The sequence below is a fragment of the Helianthus annuus genome, chromosome 2 (assembly GCF_002127325.2).
Source record: "Helianthus annuus cultivar XRQ/B chromosome 2, HanXRQr2.0-SUNRISE, whole genome shotgun sequence".
NCBI classification, from domain to species: Eukaryota; Viridiplantae; Streptophyta; class Magnoliopsida; order Asterales; family Asteraceae; genus Helianthus; species Helianthus annuus.
The window spans coordinates 25,862,285-25,874,323 of NC_035434.2; the positions used below are offsets into that span (position 1 = coordinate 25,862,285).

The 12,039-nt window shown below is 37.7% G+C and overlaps 2 long non-coding RNA genes across 2 annotated transcripts; both read right to left on the reverse strand.

Annotated features, from left to right (window-relative positions):
- Positions 1–1,368, reverse strand: LOC110902693. Its single transcript, XR_002571338.2, has 3 exons — positions 1,271–1,368; positions 760–813; positions 1–268 (listed from the first exon to the last, which is right to left on the reverse strand). It is a non-coding gene; the product is annotated as an uncharacterized LOC110902693 (long non-coding RNA).
- Positions 1,369–6,859: 5,491 nt separating this feature from the next.
- On the reverse strand, positions 6,860–8,239 carry LOC110902685. The gene is made up of 3 exons (XR_002571334.2): positions 8,142–8,239; positions 7,620–7,673; positions 6,860–7,127 (listed from the first exon to the last, which is right to left on the reverse strand). It is a non-coding gene; the product is annotated as an uncharacterized LOC110902685 (long non-coding RNA).
- Positions 8,240–12,039: the final 3,800 nt, after the last annotated feature.

The window sequence follows — 12,039 nt, forward strand, 5'->3', positions numbered from 1 at the left end:
ACAAAAATCGGACATGACCCATTCGTACAATGAGCATACCCCTGTTTCATACAACTTTCATACAAAATATTCCATGACCCTTACGACTAGACGCAATGAAAATCCAAGAAAACATAAATTTTGACCAATACATCTACTAACAAGTTTAGATAAACTTTCACAATTATTTGACCCAAAACATTAAAGCAACTAGCGGAAGCGCTTGATATGTTAAGTGGTGATCACGTGCTCGCTTCAACTCGCCAAATAGTCTAAGATGAGGATTTACCTACATTAACAAGAAATTTTAAAGGTTAGTTATCACGCTCGCTAAATCATAATTCTTTCATTTTATTCCATCCGTATATGAACTTTTAACCATTTTACGCATTCGACTACCCAAAAACTTGGGTATAGCATAAACACTCTCAATGAGAGTTAAGCATACACGTTCAACCCGTTTGATTGGGTTATTTGCTTTCAATATAAATTCTTCTTTCCATCCGTATAACGGATTAAGCTTCTAACATTCGTTATAGCATTCAAAACCACCCGTTCAAGACGGATGGTATCATATCATTACTTGACCTAGTTACTCGAACCGGTCGATTTGCTTATCACAGCTTAACCTTCATTAGCTTAGCCAAATCCGCAAGGGATTTGCTATTTATTTACTAATCACCGTATCCATTATAGCAAGAAATAATCATTATAACACAATTTGCTCGACACAGTTACTAACAAAAATTTAAGTAAATTTTTGTACGTCACGAAACATACCTTTGTCTTGTGAGCTTTCCGACTTCTTAGAACCTGAGCCCTCTTCCTTTACGCCTATATTAACACATCCGTTCATTTGTTTAGTACCCGGAATTTCATTCCATTACATTCAATATTTCACATAGTTGTTCATTCAAGCATTTCATCAAACACATGACGGGTTTCGCATTTTTGGGACATTTACTCATTTAACTAACATATATTCCTAAGCTAATTTCTTTAATCATTCAATAACATTCAATTAAGCTTTACTCTAAATCAGATTATCTAGTGATTATTCATCATAAACAAGGTTATTCCTTAACAACACACACACACATATCAAAACTTGATCAATTTAACCCTAGCAACTTCTCATCAACTTGGGTTTCGGCTATTAACCACAAATTTTCTAAAATTCAGACATAATCCTGATCCTACATCATAACCTTAACTAAATTTCATATCATGCATTCAAGATTAGATCAAAACCCACTTTCTACAATTTGTTAAATCACAAAATTGAACTTACCCTTTCAATGGACAAGTTAAGAGCTTGAAATTTCCTGATTATGCTTTCAATTTCCTTGAATCTTTATAGTTTTCCTTGTGAATTAGATGAAGCTAGGGTTTCTTTCCCCCCCTGGCCCTTGTTCGATCGTACAGAACCCCACACACGTACTGTGTGTGGGTTTTTATTATTAATCATTTTTATTAATCCTATTTTTAGGTATTTACAGCTTTAGTCCCTCTATTTCCATCACAACTTTAATTTTTGCACCACCCTTTTATTGCTATATTTTAGCTTATGTATAATAATTATTTTTGGGGTGTTACAAGTCTACCCCCCTTAAAGAGGTTTCGTCCCCGAAACCTGGCACAAACATATTTTTAAGTGTGTACGTACCAAAAAGGAACGGGTAGTGCTTTTTCATCTCGTCTTCCGCTTCCCATGTAAGTTCCGACCCCTTTCGGTGCTGCCATTGCACCAACACTTGTCGGACAGCCTTGTTGCGCAGCTTCTTCACCTTGACATCTTTAATGGCCATTGGTCTTTCGACATAATTCAGCCCCTCGTCTAACTCAATGTCATCAAGTGGTACTAACGCGGTTTCATCCGCAAGACACTTTCTCAATTGCGACACGTGGAAGGTATTGTGAATTCCGTCTAGAGCAGGCGGTAATTCTAATCGATATGCAACCCTTCCAACACGAGCCAAGATTTTAAACGGCCCAATATAACGAGGACCCAACTTACCACGTTTGCGAAAACGGATTATACCCTTCCATGGGGACACTTTCAGCAGAACCAAGTCTCCGACTTGAAATTCAATGGGACGTCTTCTTTTATCTGAATAAGCCTTTTGTTGATCCTGGGCTGCTTTCAGTCGAGCTCTAACCAACTTAATCTTTTCATTCGTTACTGCTATTAAATCACTTGGCGCAAGCTCTCTTTGCCCTACTTCTCCCCAGCATACGTGAGTTCTACATTTCCTCCCGTACAGTAATTCATACGGAGCCATTTGGATACCACTATGGTAACTATTATTATAGGAAAATTCCACTAGTGGTAAATGGTCATCCCAACTTCCCCCAAAATCTAGGGCACACACCCTCAGCATATCAACAAGTGTTTGAATGGTTCTTTCCGACTGGCCGTCAGTTTGAGGGTGGTAGGCGGTACTTATGTGTAATTTCGTACCCACACTCTCGTGAAACTTTTGCCAGTAACGAGAAGTAAATCTAGTGTCCCGATCCGAGACAATTGACACGGGCACGCCGTGTCGAGATATAATCTCGTTCATGTAAATTTCCGCCATTTTCTCGGAAGAGTAGGCTTCGTTAATAGGTAGAAAATGAGCGCTTTTCGTAAGTCGGTCCACGATTACCCATATCGCATCATGCCCCTTTTTCGTTCTAGGAAGCTTGGTTACCAGATCCATCGTTAATTCCTCCCACTTCCATTGCGGTATCTCCAAGGGTTGTAATTCCCCGTATGGCTTTTGATGCTCGGTTTTCACTTGGGAACATGTTAAGCATTTCGCGACATATTTGACTATGTCGCGTTTCATGCCCGGCCACCAATAATTGGCCTTCAAGTCCCGATACATCTTTGTAGCCCCAGGGTGGACCGAATATCGTGACTTATGTGCCTCGTCGAGTAAAGCAGCCTTGACTTCACAGAATCGGGGTATCCAAATTCGGCCGAATCGCGTCTTGAGTCCGGTCGAATTTTCTTCTAATTTATCGATTACACCTTTTAGTCTTTCCTTCTTTAAGTCTTCCGCTCCAAGCGACTTTATTTGAGATTCACGTATTATTTCAAGTAATCGTGGCGTAACAATCATCTTCATGGACTTTACACGAAGAGGAGACGGATACTCTCTTCGGCTTAACGCATCGGCTACCACGTTTGCCTTTCCCGGGTGATAAAGAATATCACAATCATAATCTTTGATAAGTTCCAGCCATCTCCGTTGCCTCATATTTAAATCTTTCTGCTCGAAAAGATACTTGAGGCTTTTATGATCTGAGTAAATAGTGCATCTTGTGCCGTACAAATAATGTCTCCAAATCTTTAAGGCGAACACTACCGCTGCCAATTCTAGATCGTGAGTCGGGTAGTTTACTTCATGCGGCTTCAATTGTCTTGAAGCATAAGCGATGACTCTTCCCCTTTGCATCAAAACGCAGCCTAATCCCTGGTGTGAAGCGTCTGAATAGACCACCAGGTCTTCAGTTCCATCCGGTAATGTTAGGACCGGAGGACGGGATAGTTTCTCCTTTAACATTTGAAAAGCCTCCTTCTGATCTTTACCCCACACAAACTTCTCTTTCTTTCTTGTCAGTTTTGTTAAGGGTAAGGCTATCTTCGAAAAATCCTGTATGAACCTTCTATAGTACCCGGCAAGGCCCAGAAAACTTCTTATCTCTGTTGGGTTCTTCGGAGAAACCCACTTCATTACAGCATCGATCTTTGAAGGATCAACTAAAACACCCTCCGAGTTGATCACATGCCCCAGAAATTGCACCTCTCTGAGCCAAAAGGCGCATGAGAACTTTGCGTAGAGTTTCTCCTTACGGAGAATTTCAAGTACTTCACGCAAATGCTTTGCATGCTCAGCTTTGCTTCGCGAATAGACTAAGATATCATCTATGAACACTATTACCGATTTGTCTAACATGGGTCGGCATACCCGGTTCATAAGATCCATAAACGCAGCTGGCGCATTCGTCAATCCAAACGACATGACTAGAAATTCATAGTGCCCATAACGGGTTCTAAATGCAGTCTTTGGAATATCTTCTTCCCGTACTCTAACCTGATGGTACCCCGAACGCAGGTCTATCTTAGAGAACCAACTCGCCCCTTGTAATTGATCAAAAAGGTCGTCAATTCTAGGTAAAGGGTAGCGGTTCTTTATGGTCAGCTTATTTAGCTCTCTATAGTCGATACACATGCGCATCGACCCGTCTTTCTTCTTAACAAATAAGACAGGTGCTCCCCAAGGCGACACACTGGGGCGTATGAAACCCTTGTCTAGAAGATCTTGTAGTTGTGTCATTAATTCGCGCATCTCAGTGGTAGCAAGTCTATAGGGGGCCTTTGCAACGGGTTTCGCACCCGGATTTACTTCGATGCGAAACTCTATCTCTCTCTCTGGTGGGAGTCCCGGCAATTCTTCCGGAAATACATCCGGAAATTCATTCACAATCGCAACGTCTTCAAGCTTCGGGAGGGTTTGTCTGACATCTACTACATAAGCTAGGAATGCTCTACTCCCGTTAAGTACGTATTTGAAAGCTTGGACCAAGGTGCACAACTTGGTTTCTACATTTCTCTCTCCTTGAATACTCAATTTTCTTCCACTTGGAGCTTGGATGAGCATTACCTTATTTTCACAATCAATCTCCACATGGTGCCGCGCCAGCCAATCCATCCCCACAATCATTTTAAATTTCCCCAAAACCATAGGTATGAGGTCGATGTCAAATTCCTCATCTTCTATAATGAATTTGCAGTTTCTACACACCTCGTGTAACATATAGATCTTACTATCGGCTATTTCTACTTCTAGAGGCATTGGCATTCGTTCGATCTTAAAGGACGGATGTTGTATAATTTCATTCGAAATAAATGACATGGTAGCTCCAGTATCGAATAGAACATAAACCGCTATGGAGTTTAGAAAAAAGATACCTGAAATCACATTCGGGTGAGACTTGGCTTCTTCGGACGTAATTTGGAACACCCTCCCCTTCGCTCTAGAACCCTCTTGCTTCTTATCTTCTTTCTTTGACTCTTGCTGAAGTTTTGGGCATTCTGATTTAACATGCCCTTTTTCAAAACAATGAAAGCAAGTCTTCGGGTTGTTTGGACACTGATAAGACGAATGCCCTTCCTTACCACATTTATAACACCCTTTCTTGCCTAACAAGCATTCCCCCGTATGAAGTTTTCCACAAGTCTTGCACGGCGTGATACCACTCTTCGACTTATCTTTTCTTCCTTGCTCTTGATACTTCCCCTTTTTGGTCGGGGTCGAACTTCCACCTTTTTCATTTGGTCTCTTTTCTCCACGTTCTTCTTGCCTCTTGATTTCGATTTCTCTATCCCGCGCTAGATTGATTAGCTCATCAAGAGTCTCACACTTCGAGGGAGTGATGAACTCCCTAAATTCTGCCTTTAATACCCCATAAAAGCGATTAATCTTCATCCTTTCAGTTTGCACAAACTCTCCACAAAACTTCATCTTATCCAAGAAAATGTTCGATATCTCATTTATCGTTTCGTTTTTCTGTCGGAGGCGTAAGAAATCCTCTTGAATCTTATCAATGGCTGACCGAGGGCAGTGATATTTCATAAAAGGATCCTTAAACTCTTGCCAGGTCATCGTTTGGAGCCTTTCTTCGCCTATTTCCTTGCTATGCGCATCCCACCAATCTTTCGCCTGAAGGGTGAGTTGACCAGTAGCGAACATCACCTTATCTTCGTTATCACAACGACTTCGAATAAATACTGCTTCTATATTTGACACCCATCTTTGGCATGCGATCGGGTCGATTTTACCATCGTACGTCGCGGGATTGCACGCCATAAAGTCTTTATACGTGCACCGTCGTTCTTTGCTTTTGTTTTTAGATCCCTCTATCCATTCTTTCAGTTCTTCAATCTTACTAGTTATCATGGCATCCACAACTCCCAACATCCGGCTTTCTACTTCTTGAGCTAATCGTGGAAGATTAGCTTGCATAACCCCTTCTGCCACTTCCGTGACTTTATTGTACATTTCTTCTTGACGAGCGGTATCGTCGTCATCATTAGCGTTTCTTGCATCAGCCATCTACACAATATCATGCTTTTATTTAATGCAATTCACAACTTTTAGTATATCCTTATTCTTTAATCAGCATTTACTTAATCCCTATTGTGTCATTCGGTTCATCACTTATGATTCTTATAATATATTCTTGTTGTAATCACTAACTGATATTACATACACCTATTAACCCTTTTACGGCCTTCATATAATCATGAAATAAGTTTTCGGACAACCCGGAAACACAAAAGGTGAAAACAAAAGAAATCATCAAGTTGATCTTTGCGTAAGCCGTCGGCGACGGCTAGTATCCCGTCGGCGACGGGCTCTTAATAGTGGCCGTCGGACAGTTTACCCGTCGACAGTAGGTTAGGGCGTCGGACGAGAGGATGCCGTCGGCGACGGGGGTTAACCCGTCGGCGACGGGCTTCCGTTTTGCAGAAACGCTGCAGGTCCATTTTTAAGCATTCTCATTCGATTCTTTCCATTCCGTTTAGGTTCTACAGCTCCTGAACTTATCATTTGACCTTCTCATATATCTTTTTAATTATTTCCATCAAACTCATAAAAAAACACACTTGCAACTTATTTATAACTTTAAAGTTACCTCTTGGGCGATCTTGGAGCGAGCACTCTTTCGAACGAGCCATCGGTTTGAGTTCAAGCACCGCGTTTAACGCTCGAATCCCTCAAACCTTGGCTCTGATACCAACTTGTTAGACCCTCATATTTAGTTCTTATAAAACCATTTACGACGATAATTTTAAGACTTGAAATAACAAGTTAAATTCATATTTTTGACAAAAATCGGACATGACCCATTCGTACAATGAGCATACCCCTGTTTCATACAACTTTCATACAAAATATTCCATGACCCTTACGACTAGACGCAATGAAAATCCAAGAAAACATAAATTTTGACCAATACATCTACTAACAAGTTTAGATAAACTTTCACAATTATTTGACCCAAAACATTAAAGCAACTAGCGGAAGCGCTTGATATGTTAAGTGGTGATCACGTGCTCGCTTCAACTCGCCAAATAGTCTAAGATGAGGATTTACCTACATTAACAAGAAATTTTAAAGGTTAGTTATCACGCTCGCTAAATCATAATTCTTTCATTTTAGTTCCATCCGTATATGAACTTTTAACCATTTTACGCATTCGACTACCCAAAAACTTGGGTATAGCATAAACACTCTCAATGAGAGTTAAGCATACACGTTCAACCCGTTTGATTGGGTTATTTGCTTTCAATATAAATTCTTCTTTCCATCCGTATAACGGATTAAGCTTCTAACATTCGTTATAGCATTCAAAACCACCTGTTCAAGACGGATGGTATCATATCATTACTTGACCTAGTTACTCGAACCGGTCGATTTGCTTATCATAGCTTAACCTTCATTAGCTTAGCCAAATCCGCAAGGGATTTGCTATTTATTTACTAATCACCGTATCCATTATAGCAAGAAATAATCATTATAACACAATTTGCTCGACACAGTTACTAACAAAAATTTAAGTAAAGTTTTGTACGTCACGAAACATACCTTTGTCTTGTGAGCTTTCCGACTTCTTAGAACCTGAGCCCTCTTCCTTTACGCCTATATTAACACATCCGTTCATTTGTTTAGTACCCGGAATTTCATTCCATTACATTCAATATTTCACATAGTTGTTCATTCAAGCATTTCATCAAACACATGGCGGGTTTCGCATTTTTGGGACATTTACTCATTTAACTAACATATATTACTAAGCTAATTTCTTTAATCATTCAATAACATTCAATTAAGCTTTACTCTAAATCAGATTATCTAGTGATTATTCATCATAAACAAGGTTATTCCTTAACAACACACACACACACATATCAAAACTTGATCAATTTAACCCTAGCAACTTCTCATCAACTTGGGTTTCGGCTATTAACCACAAATTTTCTAAAATTCAGACATAATCCTGATCCTACATCATAACCTTAACTAAATTTCATAAATTTCATATCATGCATTCAAGATTAGATCAAAACCCACTTTCTACAATTTGTTAAATCACAAAATTGAACTTACCCTTTCAATGGACAAGTTAAGAGCTTGAAATTTCCTGATTATGCTTTCAATTTCCTTGAATCTTTATAGTTTTCCTTGTGAATTAGATGAAGCTAGGGTTTCTTTCCCCCATGGCCCTTGTTCGATCGTACAGAACCCCACACACGTACTGTGTGTGGGTTTTTATTATTAATCATTTTTATTAATCCTATTTTTAGGTATTTATAGCTTTAGTCCCTCTATTTCCATCACAACTTTAATTTTTGCACCACCCTTTTATTGCTATATTTTAGCTTATGTATAATAATTATTTTTGGGGTGTTACATCGGGGAACAAGAAGGGTTATAATTATTGCGTGTTGGCGCTTGTGGAGGGCAAGGAATGAAAATCTATTCTCGAGTAAGGAGCCGAACGTCGTGGAAATGATCGCGGATGTCAAGACTTTGGGTTTTTTGTGGTACAAACATAGGTTTAAGGAAGGTGTGGTTGATTGGGAGAGGTGGTGTAATTTTGATTTGATGTAATTTTGGTTGTAATTTTTGGATTTCGTCTTGCTATTTCCGTCTCGGAGATAGTTTGTCTTTGTTTGATGGTTTAATGAAAGTTAATCTTCAAAAAAAAAGTTATTATTCAAATTTCTATGTGGTAATAACGTGACAAGTGGTTTAGTTATTCCACAACACATAGTCTAAGTATCTTTTTTAATATATTTGTTTTTCATTGTGTTTAATTCTATTTTCTTAAAAAAAGTGAATCAGGTGTATACAATCTATATTAGGGGACTAGGGGTGGAATCACTAGTGATGGATTCCATCACTCCCACTATCCAATCAACTAATGCCATGTCATCAATCCAATTTCCATCACTAGTGATAGAAATGGACTAGGGGTGGAATCACTAGTGATGGGGATTCCAATATACAAGTATTAATGCACAATGTACAAGTCATACCCTATAAAACTCAAAAGTTTAACGCGTGCTGGGTTTAACGCGTTTAAAATTCCACGCGTTATGAAAAGAGAGGCGGCGGTGTTATGTTGCTTTTTAACGCGTTAAACTTGCTGATCACGGGGGTGCCCCGAGTCCCCTTATAAGTGAAAATAAAATGGGTAACATTTTTATGTGTTTAATGGGTATAACACTAAAATCTTGTGTGAGGTGATGGTAGCTATATAACACATCTAAAAAAGATTATCATCATTTTCTATTATAATTATAAATAAATAATACATCTGGTGCACATGTATAATAGTGTAACTAAAATTGACAATTAAGTATTTAAAATAGCATGAACCAAACATTAGTAAAACCGTATGCTTTTTTTCCACGAATGAATTAATATTTTAACCCCAAAAAAGTAAAAAATTATAATGAGATTGTTACATTTGTACCTCTTCTTACTTTCAAGTTTCTTGTATGACTAAATCAACAGTCAACAACATATCAAGCTTTTTGGTTAGAATTTAGAAAGGGTCATGGGTCAACCTACCATCTAATACGCCACTTTTTTCCTAATTTTAGACTTGTACACCAATGTATCGCTCTCATTATTTATATATTCAATATCCTTTATTTCATAGCTATTGAAAACATACAATGACAGAGAAAATTGACAAATGGTATGGTCCATACTTGTGGACTATATATAGCTCACGTTGATTCAATACTCTGCTTTACACCGGATCGTTTCAAGATCTTAATCCGACTAAGCTCGTTACTTGTTAGTTGAAACTTTTTTTTATATAAGATAAAATGAGAATCTGTGTTGTAGTACTTTATTTTTTTGTTAATTTGAGTCGTTAAAATAAGTTTTTTTTTTTTTTTTCATTTAAGATCATCAAAATGACTTGTTGTAAAAGAGTTCCTATTAATGTGTTAGTTTAAAAAAAAAAACTTATTCTTAATGACTCAAAACATTAAAAAAGGTAGTATGTCATATTTTATAACAAAAAAAAAAACATATTCTTAATGACTCAAAACATTAAAAAAGGTAGTATGTTATATTTTATTAATTTGAACTTACAAGCATTATTTCATAACAAGTAGCCTAACAATAAAATATGTTAAAAATGAAAGTACTTGTAATGTTGTGTGTGTGTGTTTTTTTTTTTTTTTTTTTTTTTTTTTTGAGTAAAATGCATGGATAGTCCCTGTGGTTTGATGAAATTTCACCTTTAGTTTCTAACTTTTCAAAATTACACTCTTAGTCTCTGTGGTTTGACAAGTTGTTACTCGGATAGTCCCCAAAGCGGATGGAGGTTAGTTTTTCTAGTTAAGTGGGTGTGAAATGACAAGGACTATCTGAGTAACAACTTGTCAAACCACAGGGACTATCCGAGTAACCTTCATCCACTTTAGGGACTATCCGAGTAACAACTTGTCAAACCACAGGGACCAAGAGTGTAATTCTGAAAAGTTGAGGACTAAAGGTGAAATTTTACCAAACCACAGGGACTATCCATGAAAAGTTGGTAAAATATAAGATATTAAATAAATGAGATGGTACTATTGGAGCTCTGGAGGCCATGTCATCAACATAAAATATTATATTTCAAATTATTTCGTATATAAGATTTTTCTATTATAAATGATAATTATATTTCAAATTATTTCGTATATAAGATTTTTCTATTATAAATGATAATTGTGTGTAGGTCTTGTAATTTATAGCAAAGGCTAATTATGTGATAATGCCATAAACTTTTGAAAAGGATCTTATCAATGATCTTACCTATAACCGATCTTATATCCGAAGCAAACTTATATTAATTCTAATTATTATTATTTTAAATCTTGACTTTAATAGCATACATTCTAGAACCAACTACCAAGATTACTATTTTACTAACTTAATCTTAAGGTAGTGTTAGACACTTCATTAAGGTTTAGTATAAAAATAAAAAATGATGAAACTAAAAGGCCTCTTTTGACTGTGGGATAACTAATAATTGAGTCTCACAATAACAATTAGGCTGAGTGGTGTGGAGTGACGTCTCACCTACATATCAGCCAATAACGTCTTGATGGCACCCATCTTCACCTCGTGGGCGTCAAAGGAGGACGTTAAAGAGGATCTTGTGAATGTAATGTCGAACGTTAATGGACCTCATGTTGCAGATTAAGAAGCCAATCAAAACCTTACATTTGGAGGGGGGCACTATTATTTTCTCAAGTATTGGCACCGTACCAAATTGATACCGACTGAACATCATCGACAAGGGTACCGTTATTTGTTATCATGTTTTTGGTTATGGCACCCTTCGGTTATGGTAATTTCAATGATATTGGTAAAGACCCAGTATAATCAGTATGATATTTGGTTTATACTTTTACTCGTTTTCGGTACAATTTTTGTATGGTACGACTCTCATCATAGCCCTAATAAACAACCTATTGATTTTTATCCCAAACATGTTATGGATTCTATATTCGGTGTGGGTGGCGGCCATGATGTCCACGTCATTTGAACCGCTTCTGCTTGTGTGATTGTTGGCGAGGTTGTTGTATATGTTGTTGAAGTTGTTGATCTTCCCACGTATTGCGGTCCACTTGCCCAAAACGAATCTGCCAAAAGGTATTCACCACGGCCCATTGTAGCGAAAAACTTCTCACGTATATGCCTCCAAAAGACGACTATAACTTGGTTGGTTGCTAAAATTTGAAAATAAAAAATTAAAATTAGTAGGAACAAAATAAGAATAAAAAGAAAAATTAGCGGATAAAAAAATTACAAATAATCGGATCCTCCGACACATCGAGCCATGCTCGTGCTATTGCTAGTTCTTCGTTAGGCGTCCACCTCTTAACCGTTTTGGGAGTACATTCGACATTCTCAACCTTCTTACGGTGTCTTCTTACGTCTCAACCTTTTGAGGATGTGAGTTGGGTTTCAGGGATGTTTTGAGTTTCGAGTTTGT